Source organism: Bubalus bubalis, chromosome 5, assembly GCF_019923935.1.
Source record: "Bubalus bubalis isolate 160015118507 breed Murrah chromosome 5, NDDB_SH_1, whole genome shotgun sequence".
Lineage (NCBI taxonomy): Eukaryota > Metazoa > Chordata > Mammalia > Artiodactyla > Bovidae > Bubalus > Bubalus bubalis.
The window spans coordinates 5,474,633-5,490,949 of NC_059161.1; positions in this window are offsets into that span (position 1 = coordinate 5,474,633).

Sequence of the window (16,317 nt, forward strand, 5' to 3'; positions counted from 1 at the left end):
TTCGCATCTTCTAGGTTATAAACTCTTATAGTTTCTCCCTCTGCATCTATGAAGGTGCTTTACACGGTGTGCCTTGACAGTGAAAAGTGAAAGTGAAGTCGCTCAGTCATGTTTGACTCTTTGCGGCCCCGTGGACTGTAGCCCACCAGGCTCCTCGGTCCATGGGATTCTCCAGGCAAGAATACTGGAGTGGGTTGCCATTTCCTTCTCCAGGGGAAGCTTCCTGACCCAGGGATCAAACCAAGGTCTCCTGCATTGCAGGTAGACACTTTAACCTCTGAACCACCAGGGAAGCAATAATCAAAGGGAAGCGGGGTTGAGGGAACAGGAGGTCTGCTGGAGACCCAGGGAAACCAATGCCTTTGCTCCAGAAGAACCAGATGCCCCTCATACCAGATGCTTCACCACCAACACACGTCCACACCTTGGCTGCTGGCAAGTAGAATTCTCAAGTTTGTTGTTGTTCAGTCACTCAGTCATGTCTGACTCTTCGAAACCCTGTGGACTGCAGCACACCAGGCTTCCCTGTCTTTCACCATCTCCCAGAGCTTGCTCAAACTCATGTCCATTGAGTCAGTGATGCCATCCAACCATCTCATCCTCTGTCATCCCCTTCTCCTCCTGCCTTCAATCTTTCCCAGCATCAGGGTCTCTTCTAATGAGTCGGTTCTTGGCATCCGGTGGCCAAAGTATTGGAGCTTCAGCTTTAGCATCATTCCTTCCAATGAATATTCAGGGTTGATTTCCTTAAGATTGGCTGGTTTGATTTCCTTGCAGTCCAAGGGACTCTCAGGAGTCTTCTCCAGCAACACAGTTCAAAAGCATCAGTTCTTAAGTGCTCAGCCTTCTCTATGGTCCAACTCTCACATCCGTACATGATAACTGGAAAAACCATAGTTTTCACTATTATGGACCTTTGTTGGCGAAATAATGTCTCTGCTTTTTAATATGCTGTTTAGGTTGGTCATAGCTTTTCTCCCAAGGAGCAAGCGTCTTTTAATTTCATGGCAGCAGTCACCATTCACAGCGATTTTGGAGCCCCCAAAATAAAGTCTGTCACTGTTTCCATTGTTTCCATCTATTTGCCATAAAGTGATGGGACTGGATGCCATGATTTTCATTTTCTGAATGTTGAGTTTTAAGCCAGCTTTTTCACTCTCCTCTTTCACCTTCGTCAAGAGGCTCTTTAGTTCCTCTTTGCTTTCTTCCATATGGATGGTGTCATTTGCATATCTGAGGTTATTGATATTGATCCATTGTGCCTTTTATTCCTTTTTCTTGGGGATGGTTTTGATCACTGCCTCCTGTACAATGCTATGAACCTCCATCCATAGTTCTTCAGGCGTTCTCAAGTTAGCAGGATCTTTTCATCCACTGCTTCTCCTCTGGGCAAGACAGACATAATTTACAGGTCCCTGGGTGAATTTGGGGTCCAGGCTCATGCAGGATACACCTGACAAATAGCAGATATTCTGCCCCAAATGCCCCCTTGTCAGATAAGGGAAATCTTCACTCACCAGTTGCACAGGCCAGATACAAGCTGGCATCATGCTTGACTCCTTCCCCTACCTTCCCTCCCTGCATTCACGTCCCCCATCAGTCACCATGCCCGCAGTCCGTTTCAGAGATTGCCCTTCTCTCCGTCTCCATGGCCCTGTCCCAAGCTCAGACCACCATTATTTCTTGCTTCAGTTCCTGCATCTGTCTCCATCCTAGCTGGCCTACCTGCCTCCAGTCTCACCAGGCTCAGATCCAGGCTTCACATCCCAGCCAGAAGATCTTCCAAAAATATCATCTACTTCCCTGCTGAAAGCACTCAGGCAGCTCTGCATTTATTAAGGATGAGGTCCAAAGTCCTTCACCCAGCTCTATCAGCCTCCAGGCTCTGGCCCTTGCTAACCCTCTGGCCTCCTTTCTCTCTGCTTCTCTCTCCCTCTTTGTGCTTCACTTGTACCAAATATCAAGCTCTTCCCCACATTGAGGTGAGAACCCCCTTCCCTGGTTTGTGAGGCTACGTCCTACTCATTAGGGTGTCCCAGGTAGCTCTAGTGCTAAAGAACCTGTCTGCCAATGCAGCAGGTGTAAGAGACGCGGGTTTGGCCCCTGGGTGGGGAAGATTCCCTGGAGGAGGAGATGGCAACCCACTCCAGTATTCTTGCCTGGAGAATCCCATGGACAGAGGAGCCTGGTGGGCTACAGTCCACAGGTTGCAGAGAGTCGGGCACAAGTGAAACAATTTAGCACGCACATGTGTCCTCCTCATTCTTCCAAGTTTCCCTTCTGTGTCTGTCTCCACCTATGTCACCTTGTCCTCCGCACCTGGAAATATTTGTCACAGAGACTGTTCCTCACTTAGCCGACACCCACTCTCTCTGCCACGCCGGGAGCGCTGCAGTAGAGTACTCAATGCTGGGCGCGGTACCTGGTGCCAGATAGGAGCGCAGACGTTTACTGCTTACCTGGTGAATGAAAGCTGGGAACGGGACACCCAGCCCAGACGGGGGACTCCGGGACGGACACCTTGGGGCTGCAGGGCCTGAGAGTCAGGCGTGGTGGGGCCAGGCCCACTGCTTTTGAATACTCACTGTTTACCAATGAGTTCCAATCTTTCTGAGTCTTGGATTTTTTTCTCAATTGAAAAATGGAGATAATAATGCTCTAGGTTGCTCTGAGGGTTGCCAGGTGTCTACGTAGAAGCCCTTTGTAATTTTAAAGTTCTCTCTATGTAATAGTAATATTGGATTACTTTGCTTAATCCTCTCAGTACCATTTTGACAGAGGCGACTGACATTTCCCATTTTGCATATGAGGAAGCTGACTGTGGACAATGGAAATAACTTGCCTGAGGGCACCAGCTGGTTACCAGAAACAGAAACCTGTCCCTGGGTTCCAAGTCCAGGCTCTCTCCACCACCTTACCACTGCCCCTCCCTTCTAACGTGTTGACATTCTGAGCGTCCTACAGCTAACGTATGTCCACTTAACCATTTCCAGAAGGGGTTTTTTGGGGGGTGGGGGCCAGGTTGAGGGGAAGTGTGATGAGTTGTTGGCCAAAAGTGCATTATATAACAACAGATATCCAGCAGAATTGGGTTCAGGAGGAGTTGACCTTGGAGCTGACCCTATACTCCCTATCTCTGCCCCTTCTACCACCCTAGAGGGGTAGCCTCAATTGACCGTTCCCTTTTATTATATAGTTGGACCCCCCTGCAGGACCTAAAGTTCCCAGAAGCTGGTGAGCTTCTCCTGCCTCCATATTTTCAATTTTGTATGTTAGCAACTATTTACTGAGCTCATCTGAGTGCTTCGTCACTGCCTGTGGAGTCCTGGACAAATGACTAACCCTCTCCAAGTGACAGTTTCCCCATTTTGCAAAATAGGATGGCTAATGGTCTGTCACATGGCTGATGTGAGGGTTACGATAAGACGGTGTCCTCACCCCTGCTGGTGGGCTGTTGCTGATGGAGACCCCTGCCTCCAGCCCCGCCTCTGTGTCTGGTCACCTCCATTCCAGTGCATGGGCGTGTGTGTTCGGTAACCAGGGGAGGGCGGAGGGTGGCGGAGGGGCTGGAAAGGACAGGAAAGGAGTCCCAAGGCCGTTGTGCTCCCAGGAGCATGGAGAGAGCTGCGGGACTCGGAGTCTATCTGAGCTGCTCAAGGATGACTTGTAAGTTCTTGTGCCCTTTGAGTTTGCTTGACATGGTCAGCCACTGCAGCAATGAGAGGCTTCTCTTAGCTCTTGGTGGGCAGGGGGCGTGGACCACTGAGAGCCAGAACAGAAGGGCAAGCGCTGAGTGGCTGGTGTGGTGCCCACGGCTGTAAGGGCTCGTAGGAGGCGCCTTTCTGGGCACTTCCACAAGTCCGCTGGGCTCCCCTGGTGGCACAGCGGTGAAGAATCCACCTGCCAATGCAGGAGACACAAGAGATGTGGGTTCAATCCCTGGGTGGGGAAGATCCCCTGGAAGAGGGAGTGGCAAGCCCCTCCAGTATTTTTGTCTGGAGAAGCCCGGTGGACAGAGGGTCACAAAGAGTCGGACATGACTGAGCAGCTGAGTACACAAAAGCAACTCTAGGGCACTCTAAGAATGCCACTGAAGTCATCACAACACGATGTTACAAACATAGAGAACAGAGGTGGTGCCTGGCACGTAGTAGGAACTCGGGTGTGTGAGTTCCCAGCATCAGGGCAGAGCCCCCTGCTCCGGAGTCTTCTGATAATGCTGCCTGCCTTTGCCCTAAGCATGTTTGTTTCTCACTGTGTCCGGTGCCCCAGGGAACACCCAGTGGATCTGCCCTTCACAGATCCCTGTGTGTGGTGATGGTGGTTTTTCTCTTTCAAGATGAAATCATTTTTTTTCCCTTTTCTGTTCAACAAAGACAACAGCCTTTTGGTTTTTGATAAACGTTCCCTTCATGCTAGCAGGTGGATTTGCCCTGGGCACTAAGCGCTGTGCTTTTAACACACACGCAGGCCCAGCTGTTTGAATCTGCTGCGCACTCCAGTCTTTCTTACTTCTCTTATCTTCTGCCCCCGGGGTTTGAGTTTTCTCTGCCTTGGCAGGCTGATAACATGTGGAAGGAGGAGAACAGTTTTAATTAATAGACTAATTAAGTGGTACAAGCCTTTAATAGCTGATTATAGGAAAGTCGTTCCCCACCCCCCCCCCACCAAGTGATTGATTTATTTATTGTTCTTGTGCTGCATTATGGCAAAATAGTCAGCTTCTCATTATCTTTTGGTTGGTTCCGTGGGTCTTTTCCTTCTCTCCCTCTTCATGTGTCCGTTTGCTAACGGTGGGCACAGGCGGGATGGGAAACCTTAAACCAGGGGATGAGCAGAAGCAAGGGTCAGAGTGCTGGTGCCACCCGCGTCTTGACAGCGACAGTTAGAAGGGGGATGGGAGGTAGGAGGGAAAAGATGGCAAGAATATCCTAGCCATAATTGTAAGCTTATCTCCCCAAGACCCTTCACTCATGATCCCTCCCCCTCGTAGGCCATCACTCACACGCGTCAGGGGCATTCAAAAACAGCACAGTGTGGAGTTTTAAAGAATGCACTGAAATCCAACTGCCTGAGTTCAAACCTTGCCCCTCCCACTGTCTAGCTATGTGGTCTGGGCAAGTCCCTTAACCTCACTGTGCCTCAGCCTGCTCGTTTATAAAGTAAGAATATAATCCTCGGTTCCTCCCTAGGATTGGGCATCTTTAGTGGCTCGGATGGTAAAGTATCCACCTACAAGTGCAGGATACCTGGGTTTGATCCCTGGGTTGGGAAGATTATCTGGAGAAGGAAATGGCTACCCACTCTAGTATTCTTGCCTGGAAAATTCCATGGACAGAGGAGCCTGGCAGGCTACTGTTCATGGGGTCAAATAGAGTCAGACACGACTGAGCGACTAACACTTCCAACTTTCCCTAGGATTGTCATGAGAATTAAATGAAACAAGCTAGGTAAAGCGCTTAGCACATACTAAGCCCAAGCAGATGAGCTATGCCCATCACTACTGCCTGAAGTTATTTAAATTAACTGCTACATAGAAGGGAGTTGATAAATGTTTGTAGAATAAATGAATGACTACATCATAATTTTCAAGTAGATTGTGAGTCCTTGAAGGTCAAAAGGGTGAAGAAAAGAGGAAACTGCCCATTAAATCATAATAAGAAGCTACCTGTAGTGAGTGCTGATCACGGGTTGGGCTCTGAGCTAATTGGTTTCTGTACATTCTCTCATTTAATCCTGATGTAATGTGATTTTTGCCAGCCTTCTTAGAACATGTTTTCCTTAAACAGCCCCAGCCCCCGGACCAAATTTTGTGGGCTGTCCATGTCCTCCCCAAGATTTCCAAGGATTCTTAGGGGATGGGCTGACATTTTCATGATCCTGGTTTCTTATGAATTCCTGCTCAAGCTGAATTCAAGGTTATTTCCCAGCATCCTCTTAGTCTCAGAGCAAGTCGAACTCTTCCCTTCCTTCCGTCTGGAAAGCCCCCAGAGCACAGGGCCATTTCGAGTGGAGGACTTTCACTGAAGGTCAAGAGGCAAGACAGGAAGTTATAGCACCACCTAGAGCAAGCAGTAGCTGGAACTCGCCACAGTAAATCTCCCCACCTCCCTCGCCCCTGTGCCTTCTCCCTTGGCTCTTTTGCTACCCAGAGCCCTGCTGCAGCCATTTTTCCTTCCTAAGAGCCTTCTCCTCCATGTCTCTACTGTTCTCCACCTTGCCCTGAAAACATCAGCTTCCTGTTACTTAATCACACAAATACATTTAGCTCTTTGAACAAAGGTCTCCAGTCCAGGCTGTTCTCAGTCCTGGGTCAGAGGAGCTAAGGAGATGGCGGGGTATAGAGCGGCTCAACTGCTTGTCTCAGCCGCGAAAGTTTACTGGAGTGTCCTCCTCAACAAATGAGCCACTGAGATGAGATGGCCTGAGATGGCCTCTGAGATGACTCCTGCCCCACTTAGAGTGAAGAAATATGGCAGTCCTATTTTTGCATATTTTTTTTCTTCCTGTTATACTTGTGGTCATATTGCAGGAAGGGGAACCCCTTCTAGGACCTGAGAGTGGGCTTCTAACATTCAGAGACAAACTGTCCAAGACACATGCTGACAAAGCAAGAGACTCTACTGGGAAGGGGAGCCGGGGTGGAGAGTGTGGGAGGTAAGGGAACCCAGGAGGACCGCTCCGCCACGTGACTCACAGTCTTGGGTTTTATGGTTGTGGGGTTAGTTTCCAGTTGTCTCTGGCTAATCATTCTGACTCGGTCCTTCCTAGTGGTGTGTACATGGCTCAGCCAAGATGGACTCCAGCAAAGAGGATTCTGGGAGATTGGTAGGACATATGGACTGTCGTCTCCTTTTGACCTTTCCCAGATTCTTCCAGTTGGTGGTGGCTTGTTAGGTAATACCAAGTTCCTTACCGGGACCTGCTGTCAAAATAACTCATGCAAATAAATGGTTATGGGCCAGAGTGGGTGGTGTCAGTGTTTCCCCTAACAATCATGGTAGGAGGTAGATAATATTATCTCCATTTTTTTCCAGATGAGGAATCTGGAAGTGAAAGATGTTAAAAAAAAAAAAAAAAAGTGACCCACTCAAAGTCACACAGCTCATTCAGAGCTGGACTCCCAGGGCGGGCCTGTCTGATTCCAAAGCCAGGGAGGCAGATCACGACACCGTGTGGTCACTTAATGCAGCTCAAGCTGGTCTGAGGTGGTTCTACTTCTATGGTAAAACTTTCTCAGGAAATCTTTCTGTGAGGAAGGCAATGTGGGTCATAGGAAGGTGAATTGATTGATTGAAGACCCAAGCCATTAAAACAGATTTAGAGCTAGAAATAGCTACGTATCTATAGCTTCATGTATGAGACCCAAGAGTTGTTGCTATTAATCACTGCTGAATGATTACTCTGATTGCTTCAATTTTGTTGATGCTGCACTTGCTGAATCTGCTGTGCTTTATTCAGCCTTGGGTAGGGCCTCTTCTCCAGGAAGATAAAGAAGGTTTTCTTCTGCTCATGGAGTTCTGGCTTCATATGTAAAACATCACTTTGGGAGCCCCTTCTCATCTGTGAAGGCTGGCCGGTAGCTGCAGCTCTTATAAAGAGCTCAATAAATAGCTATGGAATGAATGAAAGAAAGGCTCTTCATTCTCTTTAATTTGTCAGTTCTCTTCCCAAGGCAGGAGTTAGGCAGAAACAGACAAAGGAGCATCCATCCCAGCTGGGCAGCTGGCAGGAGCACCAAAATTGTTCTGATTCAAGAACATCCCTGGAAATGGGATGAGGCTACAGAATTTATCTGCTCTCTTCCCAGAAAGAGTCACGAATGCAGTTAGAATTCTTTAACAAGCTTCTGGGGCAGAGGCATCCAGATTTTACCACATAGTAGCAATGTGACCCCGGATTTCTCATCCCTAAAATGGGGGTTTGTTACTTATCATAAGGGTTTTTTCCCCTCAATTAAGTGTGATAATGGAAAAATTCTAGCTTTTATCCTTACTTACTCTTCAGTCTACTCTAATCTGGTTTCTGCCCTCCCACACCCTACTGATTGCTTTCACTGAGGTTACCGATCACCCCTTTGTTGAAAATTCCACTTCTCCATTGCTTGGTGGCATTTGACACTGAATAACAGAACTTTCTCCATGAAATAATCTCTTCCCTGGTTCCTTATGACCCCAGGGCCTCCTGTCATAAAATAATTTATGCAAAGGGTTACCAGCTAGAGTGGGCAGTGTCAGGCTTAACATTGGCATGTCTCCTTGACCATCCTTTTAAGTCTCCATTTGAGGCATCCTTATTAGTTATTTGTTGCTGCATAATAAATTACCCCCAAATTTAGCAGCTTAGAACAGCATCGTTTCTGAGGGTTAGGAATTTGGGAGCAGTTTAACTGAGCTGTTTTGACTTGGGCTTTCTCTTGATATGCAGTCTCACTCATTATTCATTCATGAAGATTCTCTTCCAGCTCTTCCAGCTCCCTTGCATGGCTCTGGGCAGGAGGCCTCAGTTCTGCACATGTGGACCTCTGCACAGGACTGCTGGTGATGGGGAGGTGGCTTCCCCAGGAGATCTCAGGGGTGCCATCCCATCACTTCCGCCCTTGTCACACTGCCCGACCCTGGTACAACATCAGGGAGGACCATACACCAGTATGAAGATCGGAGACAGCACTGGGGGCCAGCCTGGACACTGGCTACCATGGCAGCCTTCTTGGCTGACCCTGAAAAGTCAGTGCTCCCCGGAGTTCCATTCTGACACCCGCCTCCTCTCAATCTCCAAACACACCCTTGACAGCGTGGAACTCCCCTTCAGTTACATCTAAATTTTAAGGTCATCCAAGTCTGTGTCTCTAGCCAAGTTCCCTCTCAGAGCCTTCAGCTTGTACACTCTCTGCCTGTGTGCATGCGTGCTTAGTCGCTCAGTCTTGTCTGACTCTGAGACCCCATGGGCTGTGGCCTGCCAGGCTCCTCTGTCCATGGGATTCTCCAGGCAAGGATGCTGGAGTGGGCTGCCATTCCCTTCTCCAGGGGATCTTCCTGACCCAGGGATCGCACCCGTGTCTCCTGTGTCTCCTGCATTGCAGGCTGACTCTTTACCGGCTGAGTCACTGACCAGCCCCTCAGACACTCTCTGTTGGAGCCCAAAGGCACCTCAGAGTCCACAGATCTGGGCTCAACTCATCCTCAGCCCACGAGCTCGCTTCTCCCCCTGTGTTTCCGTCTCAAGAATGACAGTGTCCATTCCATTGTCCTACAAGAAACAGAAAATCATTTGTCGCTGCCTTTTCCCCTTTCTCTCATATCCAACCACCATGTTAAGTTTCTTTGTTTTTTCATCGTTTTTCCCATCTTTTGTTTTGAAAAATGTCAAAATATAGCAAGAGTTAAAAGGCGAGTAAAACGATCCCCTATTGACTGGATTACTTCTAGGTTCACAATTGCTGATATTTCGTGTTGGATTTGCTTTCTCTCCCTGATTCTCTTCCCTTAGGTTTATGTCTTTTCGTAGTAACATTCAGATGCTATTTGCCATTCTCTCACAGATATACAGTGTGTGTGTGTGTGTGTGTGTGTGTGTGAAGTTTCTATGTAAATACAGTGGATTTGAAAGTAAGTTACAGGGAAAGAATCTGAAAAAGAGTGGGTGTATGTGGGTATATTCTTCGTTGCATACCTGAAACTAACACAACATTGTAAATCAACTAGACTCCAATATAAAAATTAAAAATAAATAAAATGTATTGATAGATGATAAAGAAAGAAAGTTGCAGATCTTATGACACTTCATCCCTGAAGAGTTCTGCATCTGTTTCCTAAAATGTTTAGCCTTCCCGGGGACTCAGTGGTAAGGAATCCACCCGTAATATGTGAGATGCAAGTTTGATCCCTGGGTCGAACCCTGAAGTGGGAAATGGCAAGCCACTCCGGTATTCTTGCCTGGAAAATCCAATGGACAGAGGAGCCTGGCGGGCTACAGTCCATGGGGATACAAGGGAGTTGGACACGACCGAGTGACTAAACAACAAAACAGCTCCTAAGAACCATGATGCTCTTCCCCTAGTAACCACAATGCCGTTATCATTCCTGAGACCACCTTCCCCCTCTGCCTCCTTCAGGCCACGTGCTTTCCTTATCATCGCCAGTGCAGCCATCTCCTAACTAGGTCCTCTCTGATCCATGCCCCATGCTTCTGCCAGGGTGAGCGTTCCAAAATACACATCTGATTATGTCACTTCCCTTCTCGGGACCTGTCAGTAGCTCTATATTACTTTCAAAATAAAGGCAGACTTCACAAGGCATATAAGCTTTCATCATGTAGATTCATTTACAGCCGTCTTGCCCAGCACTAGAAATGTAACATGAGCTACATAAGTAACTATTCACAGAAAATTTGCTTATTTGCTTATTTTTGGCCCTGCCAGGTCTTCACAGCTGTGTGGAGGCTTCAGTAGGAGCGGCTCACAGGCCCCAGAGCTCGGGCTCAGCAGTCATGGTGCTGGGGCTTAGTCACCCTGGGGCATGCGGAATCTTCCCTGACCAGGGATCAAACCTGTGTCCCCTGCATTGGCAGGTGGATTCTTCACCGCTGGACCAGAAGAGAAGTCTGGTAACTTTACATTTTAAATGTAGCCACATTTTTCAAAGTTCTTAAAAAACAGGTGAAATGAATTTTAAAAATACATTTTATATAATCCAATATATTCAAAATCTTATCATAGCAGCATAAGCCCAACATAAGAACTATTAATGAGATGTCTTACTTTTTCTCCTAAGTCTTCAAAATCTGACCTTTATTTCATATGTACAACATATCTCAATTCAGATGCTCACTTTCCAAGGGTAAATGAAAAATGAATTCTTACCAAAATAACAAGATTATATTTAACAAAAAAAATTATGTTGTTCCAGCTGACTTAATTAAAATTAAATAAAATGGGAAGCTCTGTTCTTCCTTCACACTGGCCACATCTCAAGTGTTTAGTAGCCACAGGGGCTAGTGGATCCTGAAAAAGGGAATTCCTGAGCAGCAGTTCTCAAAGTGTGATCCAGGGTCTCCCTGAGGGTCCTCAAGACCTTTCCAAAGGGCTCTCATTAAGGTCAAAATTATTTTCATGACAATTAAACGGTATTTGCCTTCTTTCACTTTTTTTTCTCCCATCAGTATAGCACAGTGGAGTGTTCCAGAGGCCACATAACATGTAATGTGACCACAGATTGAACATAGAAACATTTAAGAGAATCAGCAGTTTGTATTAAGCAGATAGTGAAGAAATTTACCAAATTGCGAAACAAGACTTCTTCTCTCCTGACTTGCTTTTGTCTTGGAAAGTATAATTATTTTCCATTAAAATGTGTATATTTATATACTCAATGAGATGATTATTTTTAAATGAATTAATGAAAAGATTGAAATGTTCTCGGTTTTACTTTCTGATACAGTAATTATCGATGGCGAGAACTCTCACTTCTCTATGGTGTCAGATGGCTTTGAGAAGAGCTGGCCTTCAGCAGCCTGGCTCTCCAGCTTCATCGCTAGTGATTTCCTCTCCTCTCTCATACTTGTCACATGAACATCCAGCTCCAGACAAGATGAAGCAGATCCACTTTCTCCCTCTTCCTCTGGTTAAGTGCTTCCTAAAATCCCGAACATCACAGATACAACAAACATCTGAAAGGCAAAGCAAAGGCTAGGGACCTCAGGACTCAAGGAGTGACATGGCACCAAGGTGGTATCAGCAGAGACCTAGACGGGTTGCTGAACTTCTGCTCTGGTCCAGCAATAACGAGAAGCCCACCACTCCGCAAGTGTCGACGGCTGCATGGAGACCCTGGACTTTTACCCCCACCTGGTGGTAACCAGGAGGTCACCCTCCACCCCGCCCCGCCCGCCCTGGCAGAGCAGTAGGAAAGGGGCCCTGCTGAAACAGATCAGTCTCACAACACAATACCTGAAGTGTCCAAGATGCAATTTAAAATCACTCATGATGCCAAGAACCAGGAAAATTTCAACTTGAATGAGAAGAGATAATTAGCAGATGCCAACACGGAGATGACAGAGATGTTGGAATTATCTGACAAGGATTTAAAAACAACCATCATCAACATGCTTTACTGAGCAACGATAACATTGCTCAATAACTTAAAGGAACGAATAGCAAGTCTCAGCACAGAAATAAAAGGTGGAAAGAAGGATCATATCCTTTACTTGGGCCTTAAAAGCACCACTCGTGTTTCTGGGATGACCACCACTCGTGCCTGGGCCAAGGCGTCTGCCTCTTCTTAGAACACCCATCTCTCCTTTTTAAATCCTGCTTGTCCCCGGGGTCAGCTGAGATGTCACCTCCTCTGCGAGGCCTTCCTTGACTTCCATGCCCCTTCCGCCTGAAAGCTCCCCATGCCATAGCACTCACACTCAACTCCAATTATTCTGTCCTTTCTCCCTCCACACCTACCCAGTGTAAAAACTTGCCAGAGAGATTGTGTCTTATCCCAGGTGCCTGGTATAGAACCTGGCTTAAAATAAGCACTCAGAAAACTGTTGAATAAATGAATAAATCTGTGAATAAATAGAAACTCTGACTCTCTCTTTTATTGAATACATCTAAATAATGCCTGTGGTCAGGCATTAAATGCCGCACACAAACTGTGATACACATCTTTTTGGTATTTGGCTTCCCTTCATACCTCCTACTCCTCTGCCACACTGGAAAACAGTGTTTTGTTTTGTTTTCCTGGAACTTCAAAACACTTTTTATTTGTCACATACAATGGTTAATTTCTTTCTTTAAAAAATTTTTTTTTATTGGAGTAAAGTTGATTTACAATGTTGTTTCAGATGTACAGCCAGATGAATCAGTTATACATATATATATCTCCACTCTTTTTTAAAAGATTCTTTTCCCACATAGGTCATTACAGAGTGTTGAGTAGCGTTCCCTATTGAATAGGTCCCTAACGAGGACCTGTTGGGCTTCCCTGGTGGTTCAGATGGTAAAGAATCTGCCTGCAGTATGGAAGACTCAGATTCGATCCTTGGTTTGGGAAGATCCCCTGGAGAAGGGAATGGTTACACATTCCAGTATTCTTGCCTGGAAAATTCCATGGGCAGAGGAGCCTGTCGGGCTACAGTCCATGGGGTTGCAGAGTCGTACACGGCTGAGTGACTAACGCTTGCACTTCATTGTACACGGACTTGCTAGTCATCTATTTCACACAAGTGGCACTGGCACCCACTCCAGTGCTCTCGCCTGGAAAATCCCATGGACGGAGGAGCCTGGTGGGTGCAGTCCATGGGGTCCCTAAGAGTCGGACGCGGCTGAGCGACTTCACTTTCACTTTTCACTTGCATGCACTGGAGAAGGAAATGGCGACCCACTCCAGTGTTCTTGCCTGGAGAGTCCCAGGGACCGGGGAGCCTGGTGGGCTGCCGTCTGTGGGGTCGCACAGAGTCGGACACGACTGAAGCGACTTAGCAGCAGCAGTGTGTATATGTCAATCTCAGTCTCCCAATGTATCCCTCCCCGCTTCTTTCCCCTCTGGTAACCGTAAGATTGAAAACACAGTATTTTGTTTTGCTTTTTCTTTTTTGGCAGCACCATGGGGCTGGTGAGATACTAGTCCGCCAACCAGGGGTAGACTCCGCAGACCCTGCAGCGGTCAAGCAGAGTCTTAACCCCTGGACCGCCAGGGAAGGCCCAGAGGACAGCGTTCTGAAAGGATCTTGTACCTCCCTATATCCCCATCACCACACACACGTACGTATGCGTTTCTAGCAGCCTCAGACATTCCCAGCCATTTTTACAGCCCCACTCAGACATCGCCTGGCCGTGGCCAGCCAGCCCCTACTCTCCCCTGCTGGAAGGGGTCCCGCCCGCCTCTGGGACACGGCACTCCATCGAATCTTTTCTCGCCTCACTTCTCCCTCTCTGCCGTACGTTTATTTTGGCTGCGCTGGGTCTTCATTGCTACACGCGGACTTCGTGGAGTGGCAGCGGGCAGGGCCCGCTCCTTGTTATGGTGCCAGGACCCGCTGCGCTGGGTCTTCATTGCTACACGCGGACTTCGTGAGTGGCAGCGGGCAGGGCCCGCTCCTTGTTATGGTGCCAGGCCTTGTCGTTGCAGTGGTTTCTCTAGTTTCGGAGCCCAGGGCTTTGGTAGTTGGGGCCTGTGGGCTCAGCAGCTGAGGCTCACGGACTCTAGAGCCCGGCTTAGTAGTTTGGGTGCCTGGGCTTAGTTGCCCCGTGGCATGAGGAATCTTCCTGGGTCAGGGATTGAAGCCATGTCCCCCGGCATTGGCAGGCGGATTCTTAATCACCGGACTGCCAGGGAAGTTCTGCTTTGTTTTTATGTGCTTGTTTGAATGCACTTGTATTCACCCAAGATTTAAAACTCTGTGGGTTTGGGACTCCCTGGCAGTCCAGCTGTTAAGACTCCATGCTTCCACAGCAGGCGGGGGCACGAGATTGATCCCGGGTGGGGGACTAAGATCCCACCAGTAGGCGGCACCGCACGGCCTAGAAAGATCCGTGAGTTCAAACTCACGTCTTGTTCATCTTTGCCTCTGTCACCGAGTCCCTAGCATAGTCCCTTGTTACTCTCAGGGAGTTTCCATTTCTTTTTCTGAGATCATGGTACCTACGTCATAGGGGTTCTGTGGCTACTAAACCAAAAATACACTATTTAAATTTTGATACAGCATTTCAGTTTTGATACAGTCAGTATTCAATAAATGTGAGCCATGATTATTGTTATTATCATTTGAAGGAATAAATGATGGAGCAAGTCCTACCTACTCTACCTTCAGAACGTCCTTTTGAATTCCACTTCGTCTCCCTACCGCCTCTATTATCGCCCTGCTCCCAGCTGTGACCACTCTTGATCCCATCTCTGCAGTCCAATGGGCCCCAACCTTTCCGGTTTTGTGGAAGACAATTTTTCCACAGGCTGAGGAAGAGGAATGGTTTGGGGATGGTTCAAGCACGTTTCCTTTATTGGGTATATAAGTGTTCTGCATTATTATAAAGCGTTTTCAAGGGAAAAACCAGGGGGCCACTCTGTCACCAACACATATATCCAGACTTAGGACACAGTCCTCTTTTTTTCCATGAAATGAAAATCTAGAAGAAGATACATCGAGGTACATTTTTCCCCAGTGAACTATGTAACAGTCCAGGGTTAATTCTCCAGGGCTGACTGCAGGCAGAGTAGAGGGAACCAAGGTCCGGGGACTTGCTTGGCTGCCCAGACCTGGGAAAGCTCCCCCTGAGGAAATGCCCCAGACACGAAGTCCCAGACCTATCCTGACCGTGCCCTCACCAGCTTCAGGACATTGCAGGAACCCTGAGGTCCCAGCACAAGAGCAGGGAAAGCTTTGGATTCAGGACTTCTGAATTCCAGGTGATTCGGGCAAGCTACCTCCCCTCTCAGGGCCTCAATTCGTAACTATGCCATAGGTTTTTGACTTGAAAATATCTTTCAAGTGCCCTCCAATCATCACCGTCTATAATTAAATGAGCTTCAGGTGTGGAATCCTCTGGACTAGGCTGTTTGAAGGGCAGGGGCTGCAGGGGAGAGAAACCCAACATGGAGGCAATTGAACCAAACTGAGCGGTAGGAGCTCTGCATGGCCAGCAGGTGGAGCCATTGCCACACCAAGATGCTCAAACCAAAGGCGGGGGAAGTTGTGATTTCTCTAGAAAGCAATGAGTTTCTCAGGGCAAGCTGTCCAGCAACAAGAAGAACCAGTTGCCACCACATGCTGTCCCCTAAACACACACACACACAAACACACACACACACACGGCTTGCTCCCAAAGCCTACACATTCTGACAAACTCAGGGTAATGTACTGTTACAGGTTGCTGAGCCTGAGGCTGACAGCATATTGAAAAGCAGAGATATGCCTTTGCCAACAAAGTCCATCTAGTCAAGGCTGTGGTTTTTCCAGTGGTCATGTATGGACGTGAGAGTTGGACTATAAAGAAAGCTGAGCACCGAAGAATTGATGCTTTTGAACTGTGGTGTTGGAGAAGACTCTTGAGAGTCCCTTGGACCACAAGGAGATCCAACCAGTCCATCCTATAGGAAATCAGTCCTGAATATTCATTGAAGGACTGATGTTGATGCTGAAACTCCAATACTTTGGCCGCCTGATGTGAAGAACTGACTCATGGGAAACGGCCCTGATGCTGAGAAAGATTGAAGGCAAGAGGAGAAGGGGACGACAGAGGATGAGATGGGTGGATGGCATCCAACGACTCAATGGACATGAGTTTGAATAAACTCCGGGAGTTGGTGATGGACAGGGAAGCCTGGCGTG